Source organism: Glycine max, chromosome 18 (assembly GCF_000004515.6).
Source record: "Glycine max cultivar Williams 82 chromosome 18, Glycine_max_v4.0, whole genome shotgun sequence".
Lineage (NCBI taxonomy): Eukaryota > Viridiplantae > Streptophyta > Magnoliopsida > Fabales > Fabaceae > Glycine > Glycine max.
Genome location: NC_038254.2, coordinates 10960764 through 10969067, shown reverse-complemented (window position 1 = coordinate 10969067; position 8304 = coordinate 10960764).

Here is an 8304-nt window from a genome sequence, read left to right as displayed (position 1 = left end):
GTTTACCAAAACTTCAAACGGCCATAACTTTTGCTCCGGGTATCAGAATGACTATTATTATATATGTATTTGGGGTAGGAAAAAATTTCCCATATTGTGGCAGCATGCCAAAGGCCGGCTGAGGTCTCTAGCTAGCCAAAATCGCCTGTTTACTAGTCTTTTTTTATTTTTCAAGTTTTATTGTTTTATTTTTCTAAACTTTCCTTAAGTAGTTTCCATAGTTAGACTTTGAATTTTTGCCTGAAACTTTTTGTGCCATCTTTTCATGATTTTAGGGTGTTGCTCACAAAGTTTCAAGTCATTTGGATATCATTTGAGGGTAGCTATAGTTCAAACCTACACTGTTACTTGCATAAGAAGGCAACTAGTTGTGCATGCTGAATGTAGTGTATGACTAGAGGCAATCCATCTGACTTACAACCCTTTGATCCTAAGATAGATAGGACATTTCATAGATTAGTTAGGCATCATTTTATACCTTTTGAGCATCCTGAGCATTTGTTACTGGTGAGTCGGTGCATTCTGTTATTGGTGATTTTGAACATCCTGATTTTGAGCATTATAATTTTTCCAAGTCTATGTGGTGTTTGGTTTCATGGGTGATTCAAGAGTAAACAATAGCCTAGACACTTGAGAGATAGAGTGTATATCTTGTGAGGCTTTATCACTTTTCATTCTTGAGCTGATTAACTATTTTGCCATGATTGGGTTGCTTGGATGATTTTCACGAATGTCTTGACTCTTTGGATCTCTTCATGTTAGATGTTACCCATTCCTTTCATTCCTTGATGTTCATTGAGAAATATGTAAATGTTTTTGTTTGTCTCTCTTTGATATCCTTGGATTTTGTTCTTTATTGCATTTTGCCTAGGAGTGCAAAAGGCTAAGTATGGGGGGTTTTGATGTGCCATTATTTTCTCCTATTTCTTAACCCTTTTAGCACCATTTTAAGTACTGATTAATCTTAATTGTCAAATTAATTAGACAGTTTTATTATTTGGGCCCATTTTGATGTTTTTAATCTAATTTCAGGAATTAATGAAGCATTGGGCTTGAATCCAGAATTGGGCTTGCACTTGAAGAGGGCAAACTATTTTATTCTACAAAATTTTATCTTATCTAGACTTTATCTTATCTAGATATTATTTAGATTTGATCTCATCTAGATATTATTTCATCTAGATCTTATCTTATCTTATCTAGATTTGATTTTATTTTATTTATGTGCTTGGATTTAAAACAGATTTGTAAGCTTTGGGGCTGAAAAACTATATAACAACACCAAGGTTCTCGTTTAGTCCTCTCTTCTCTCTCTCCTATTTTCATTTTTAGTTTTAGGCTTTTCTTTTAGACATTATTTTCGTTTTGCAATTCCAGCTTTTACTTTTCGTTTCAGCAATAAAATTTCGTTCTTCAATCTATAATTTAATTCTCTATTCATTAATGGAAGGCTAAATCCCCAGCGTTGTTTTCTCTTGAGGATCAAGCACAGTTCTCTTTGAGGTTCTATTATTACTGTTAAATTTTGTTCAGTTTTTCCTCTTCACTAATTACTCTGAATTTGTTGCTATTAATTCATGCATGCTTAGTGCTTGATTAATTGTCTCTGTGCTTAATTTACATTCATGCTTAATGATCGTTTATGAGTAATTGGTGTATGTGTTGCTTAATCACATAATGAATGCCTTATGTTAAATTTCGCTTAGTAATTTAATTTAGGGTTGGATTAAGTAGTTGAACTGAATAATGATAAACTCTCATAACCTAGGATAAGAGACTTACTTGTGAATCAAGGGGAAGCAACGTGTTTTAATTCTGATATTTTCTAATTCACATTTATTTGTTGTTTAATTTACAAAAGCAAACAACCCTCCCCCCATTCGTTACTATTTTCCTACTATCTGTTATGAACGTTTGGTTGACCATTGCTCGTTGGGAGACGACCTAGGATCACTTCCTAGATACTGCATTTTTAATGTTTATTTGATTCGGGTACGGCCTCGATCACAGCCACAGAGAAGACTCAACCCGGTGATTCTTGATGTAGTAAAGAAGGAGGTAACCAAGCTTTTGCAAGCTGGAATCATTTATCCTATCTCCGACAGCCAATGGGTGAGTCCTGTCCAGGTAGTCCCGAAGAAAATCGGCCTCACCGTCATAAAAAATGAGAAGGAGGAGCTGATTCCTACTCGGGTGCAGAACAGTTGGAGAGTCTGCATCGACTATAGGAGGCTGAACCAGGTTACCAAAAAGGACCATTTTCCCCTGTCATTCATTGACCAGATGCTTGAACGCCTGGCAGGTAAATCTCAGTACTGTTTCCTTGATGGTTTTTCTGGTTATATGCAAATCACTATTGCTCCTGAGGATCAGAAAAAGACCACATTCACCTGCCCCTTCGGCACTTTTGCCTATAGGAGGATGCCTTTCGGTCTGTGCAATGCCCCTGGTACCTTCCAGCGGTGCATGATCAGTATTTTTAGTGATTTTTTAGAAAATTGGATAGAGGTGTTTATGGATGATTTTACTGTTTATGGATCCTATTTTGATACATGTTTGGATAGTCTGGATAGAGTTCTTAGTAGATGCATTGAAACTAACCTTGTGCTGAATTTTGAAAAATGTCACTTTATGGTAGAACAAGGTATAGTTTTAGGGGCATAGAGGTAGACCCTGCAAAAATAGATGTTATTTCACAATTGTCTTACCCTACTTCTCTTCCGCCATGACTTAGGGAGTTTTCTTTTTCTGTCTCCTTCTTTACTTTTATTGCACTTGTCCAAATTTATTGATTGCTTTGATTGTTCTAGATCTTTTGATTGTGCTACATTGAGGACAATGTGTTGTTTAAGTGTGAGGGGGGGGGGAGAAGATTGTTCTTTAATTTTGTTGGGTATTCTAGTTTAATTTTATTAGGTTTTCTAGTTTAAGTTTGTTAGGTTCTAAGTTAATTTTGTTATTTTGGTTTTATGTTTGTGTACAGCATTGCATGTTCCTCTTTGAATTTTGGGTTATGTACAGTAATGGGTAATTGTTTTTGAAATAGGAGTTTCTTGGCATTTTGTGAATTGAAATCCTTGTTTTTCTCTACATGTCAAATTAGTTTTGAAAGTTCGAATTGAAAGTGATAGATTTACCCCTAGTGAGAATTTGAGCCATCATCATCTATTTTATTCGGTGTGTTTTGCCCCATTGATTGCTTGCACAATAGCCTTGGCTTGACTCTTGTTGATACTTCTTGCTTCACATGCATGTTGGGAGATGATTTAGGCATTTTATTCTTATAAGCCTCTAGCCAAATGAGCCTACCTTGAATTAATTCCTTTGATAGCCCCTTTGAGCCTATGTTCCCCGTTCTTTGTTTTGAAGCTCATTACAAGCCTTAAGTGAAAAACCATGATTTCACCCTACCCTTAAGGAATTTTGGAGCTTTGGAATTGTTTTGGGAATAAGTGTGAAGGGGGGGGGGGTATGTTTCATTGGATGATATGTTTTTATTGGCCATGCTTGATGATGTATACATATATTGCCTAATTGTTTCTTTATTTTTTTCAAATGCTTTCAAATGCTATTGTTCACGAATTGTTTTGGGAATAAGTGTGAAGGGGGGGGGGGTATGTTTCATTGGATGATATGTTTTTATTGGCCATGCTTGATGATATATACATATATTGCCTAATTGCTGCTTTATTTTTTTCAAATGCTTTCAAATTCTATTGTTCACGTTCTGCAAAAAAAAAAAAAGAAAAAAAAGAAAAAAAAATAGAAAAAGAATGTAGTTGAATAAATGAGGTCTTGGCTTGAAGACTTGGATTGGTTTGAGGACTTGGTTGATTTTGTTTTGGGTTTACTCTTTAAGCTTAATTTATAATTTTGGTTTTGGGGTTTACTACTTTTTCTTACTTCCCACTTATTCCTCATTGCTCCTCTATTCCTGTGGGTTTTAGCTATCATCCCATACCTTCATCTACCTTGTCCTTGGCCCCATTACAACCTTAAAAGACCTTTTGATCCTCATGTGCATGTGTTTGTGATGTGGTTGTCAATTTTAGAGTCTTGCCAAGTCTATGTGGTGTTTGGTTTCATGGGTGCTCTGAGAGTAAACAGTAGCCTAGACACTTGAGAGATAGAGTGCATATCTTGTGAGGCTTTATCACTTTTCATTCTTGAGCTGATTTACTATCTTGCCATGTTTGAGATGCTTGGATGATTTTCATGACGGCCTTGATTCTTTAACTCTTTACGTGTTGGATGTTACCCATTCTTTTCATTCCTTGAGATTCATTGAGAAATATGTAATTGTTGTTGTGTCTATTTTGTTTCTCTTTAATGTCTCTGGATTTGTCCCTTGCTTTTTTTTATTTTTTATTTTGCCCAGGAGTGCAAAAGGCTAAGTGTGAGGGGATTTGATGTGTCATCATTTTCTCCTATTTCTTAACCCTTTTTGTCACCATTTTAATTACTGATTAGCCTTAATTGTCAATTTAATTATGTAGTTTTATCAATTGGGCCTACTAGACTAATTTTTGTGTTTTTAATTTAATTTCAGGAGAATTATAAGCAATTGGGCTTGAATCCAGAATTGGGCTTGGACTTGAAGAGAACAGACTATTTTATTCTACCAAATCTTATTTAGATTTTATCTCATCTAGATATTATTTAGATTTGATCTCATCTAGATATTATTTCATCTAGATCTTATCTTATCTAGATTTGATCTCATCTAGATATTATTTCATCTAGATCTTATCTTATCTTATCTTATCTATTTTTATTTTATTTATGGGCTTGGATTTAAAACAGATTTGTAAGCTTTGGGGCTGAAAATATATAACAGCACCAAGTCTCTTCTCTTTTCTCTCTCCTCTCCTCTCTCTCTTTTTCGTTTTAGTTTTAGAGTGCAACTCTCAATTCATTTTAGCTTCTTTTTCGTTTTGGAGAATAATTCTAGTTTTCTTCGTTTCTACTACAATTTCGTTTTCTATTGATTAATGGAAGGCTAGGTCTCCAGCGTTGTTTTCTCTTGAGGATCAAGCACAGCTCTCTTTGAGGTTCTATTATTACTATTAAATTCTGATCAATTTTTCCTCTTCACCAATTACTCTGTATTTGTTGCTATTAATTCATGCATGCTTAGTGCTTGATTAATTGTCTCTGCGCTTAATTTATGTTCATGCTTAATGATTGTTCATGATTAATTGGTGTATGTGTTGCTTAATCACATAATGAATGCCTTATGTTAAATTTCGCTTAGTAATTTAATTTAGGGTTGGATTAAGTGGTTGAACTGATAAAGGTAAACTTTCATAACCTAGGATAAGAGACTTGTTTGTGAATCAAGGTGAAGCAACATGTTTTAATTCTGATATTTTCTAATTCACATCTATTCGTTGTTTAATTTACAAAAGCAAACAACCCTCCCCCCCAATTCGTTACTATTTTCCTATTATCTATTATGAACGTTTGGTTGACCATTGCTCGTTGGGAGACAACCTAGGATCACTTTCTAGATACTGCATTTTTAATGTTTATTTGATTCAGGTACGGCCTCGATCACTTGGCTGTACGCCTCTTTGTAGAACCTTTTTCTATATCTTGTAAATTTCATTTGCAGTGCAAACAATCTCTTCTTCCAAGCCCTTGACAAAAGCACCCGCCCTTCCCATCCTCCATTAGAGCAGTAGGTTTCCTAGACTTATCATCTATAAATTTCAAAATCTCCTCAGGGACCAAAAGATATGTTATTTCTTCATTGTAAAGCTCTAGAAATGTTACTTTCATGTTATAGTCAGCATTTTGAGCTTCCAATATATCAAAAATCTATTTCACAGCTCTTGGGATGACACTAACATCACTCGAAAATTCAACATTCTGCAGAATCAAGTAGCAAAGAAAGACATAGATTTCAAATTTTCAATACAAAGCAATGAGAAAATATCATGAAGACTTTAGTTAGGTAACATGAATAACCTTCTTTCTTGCACCTCCTTCCATTGTGTATGTCTTCCCTGTCTCGATTTGTCCATATGCAAAAATAGTGCAATTATAGCCCTCAAGCACTTCATACACAATTGGAGACACTGCCTGATCATATAGTTCTTTTTGTTCAGTGTTAGGACCAAACACCTATGCCAAAAGAAACCAAAATCAACGTAATCACACCGGACAATTTTATTCCATTAACAAGGAAAAAAAAGTGTGAGGCCTTCCTTATCCATATCATGATTACGATTGATAAGAGAGTAGGTAGTACATAATAATGTCATAATAATTAAAGAACTATATTCAAAATTTAGTCGGCGACTCTAGCCTCGCTCATCCTTTGCTTCTTGGACAGTGGACTCTCTACCGAAGAAGAAGCATCATTCACTGTGTTGGCGACTGCACTGTCCAAATCATGGTTGTCATCTTCATCTGTGTCAGAATCGCTGAGTTCAATAACCGAACCCAAAGGGGGCACCAAAACAACGCCATTTCTTGGCCTCCTCTCGATGACAATCAAAGTCTCCAACACTTCTTCTTTTTTGCAAACATCCAATGGCTGGCTAAAACGGGAGATGAAGATTCAACGAATGCAAGGCGCGACATTTGGAGAGAGAAATAAAGAGAGAGAAAGAGTGAAATCAAACTTGGATCTGATTGGTGAGTGAACTAGCGAGTGTGCGAGGCGCGGTTGACGTCGACGATAGTGTGGTGGGGCTCTAGCGAGATGCTGACAATCGACGTGAGCTCTAACAGGACGACAACAACATTGTCCTCGTTGTCGTGGCATGCACTGTTCTTTTTAGAGATAGATAGACAGAAAGGGATACCAGGGTGGTGCGAGAGTGATGAATATATGGGTAATGTTACAACACACAGTGGACGCAAGAGTGAGAGATTTCTAATTTCAAAAATGCCACAGCCTAGCCTACTAAGACGGTCTTTACAAGTAACCGTCGTAGTCGAGTTCATTTGAAGACGAGTTTTTAAAACCGTCTTTGTTGGAGAAGTGCTATATTTACGAATATGCCACTGCCTAGCCTACTAAGACAGTTTTGTCACGACCGTCGTTGAAGGTGCGACATAAAAAAGCCTTTTTTAAGTAGTGATCACTTTAGTATAACATATGCACTAATGATTGATTGAAACCTAATCAAGGCCCAATATATGACTTTAGTATAACATATGCACTAATGATTGATTGAAACCCAATAAGGTCGAATAAAGGCCTAATATATGACTTTAGTGTAAACATATACAATAACCAAAGCTTAACAATTAACTAAAAGTTATTAGTGCATGTTTGCGTGTGATGCACAGCTTAACAACTTTTTTTTTATAGATACCACTCTCACTTGATTATATAAAAGAGTCAGGCTCAAGTTTTATTTTTTTAATCTCACATGTTAAGCCCAATTTTATAATTATCTTGTATAAAAATAATTATTAAATATTATATTGATAAAGGTATAAAATAATTTAAGAAAAATTAATAAATATAATTGAGTTATAATTAAGTTAGGAAAAATTAAGAAAAATAATTAAATTATAATTTTCGGTTAGGGGACCGAAATAGCCTTAGGTTTTGTTTGGCCCAACTTTTTTGGGCTTAAAAGCTACTTATAAGTTAAAATAAAAAATTAGAACTTAAAAAAATAAGTAGAAGTTGTTTATTATTTTTCATTTTTATACTTTAAAAACTCCTTTTAAGTTAAAAGTTAGGCAAAATAATTGAGTGTACAACCTATAAATATTAAATTTTCCAAAAATTCCACTTTTTTGTTATTTTATCTTTAAACATAAATAGGTTTCTTAAAAAAAATTTACCAAAGTTAAAGCAAGCCTAAAAGACTAAAAAACAGTTAGTAAAAATAAAAACAAACTTAGTAAAAATAAAGACTCTTAGTAAAAACAATTTTACTAAAGTTAAAACAAGCCTAAAAGACTAAATAAACACTTACTAAAAATAAAAACAAATTTAATAAAAATAAAAACACACAAACACAATTAGTAAAAACACACTAAAAATAAAAAAGCATATCGAAAAGAAGTTTCCTGTTAAAAAAAGTAGTACTTTCCACTCATTCCAAGACTAAAAAGATTGTACTCTTCAATGGCCACTGCATCTCACATTAGATGGCATAGTGAGGATCAGAGGGACCCAAATGTCATGTGTCATCCATATGATGGTGAAGCGTGGAAGCATTTTGATAGAATGCATCCAAAATTTAGTCAGGACCCTAGGAATGTCAAATTAGGGTTATATTTTCATGCAACGATTGCTTCCAATTGCATTTGACTCATTACCAAAACCTATTTGGA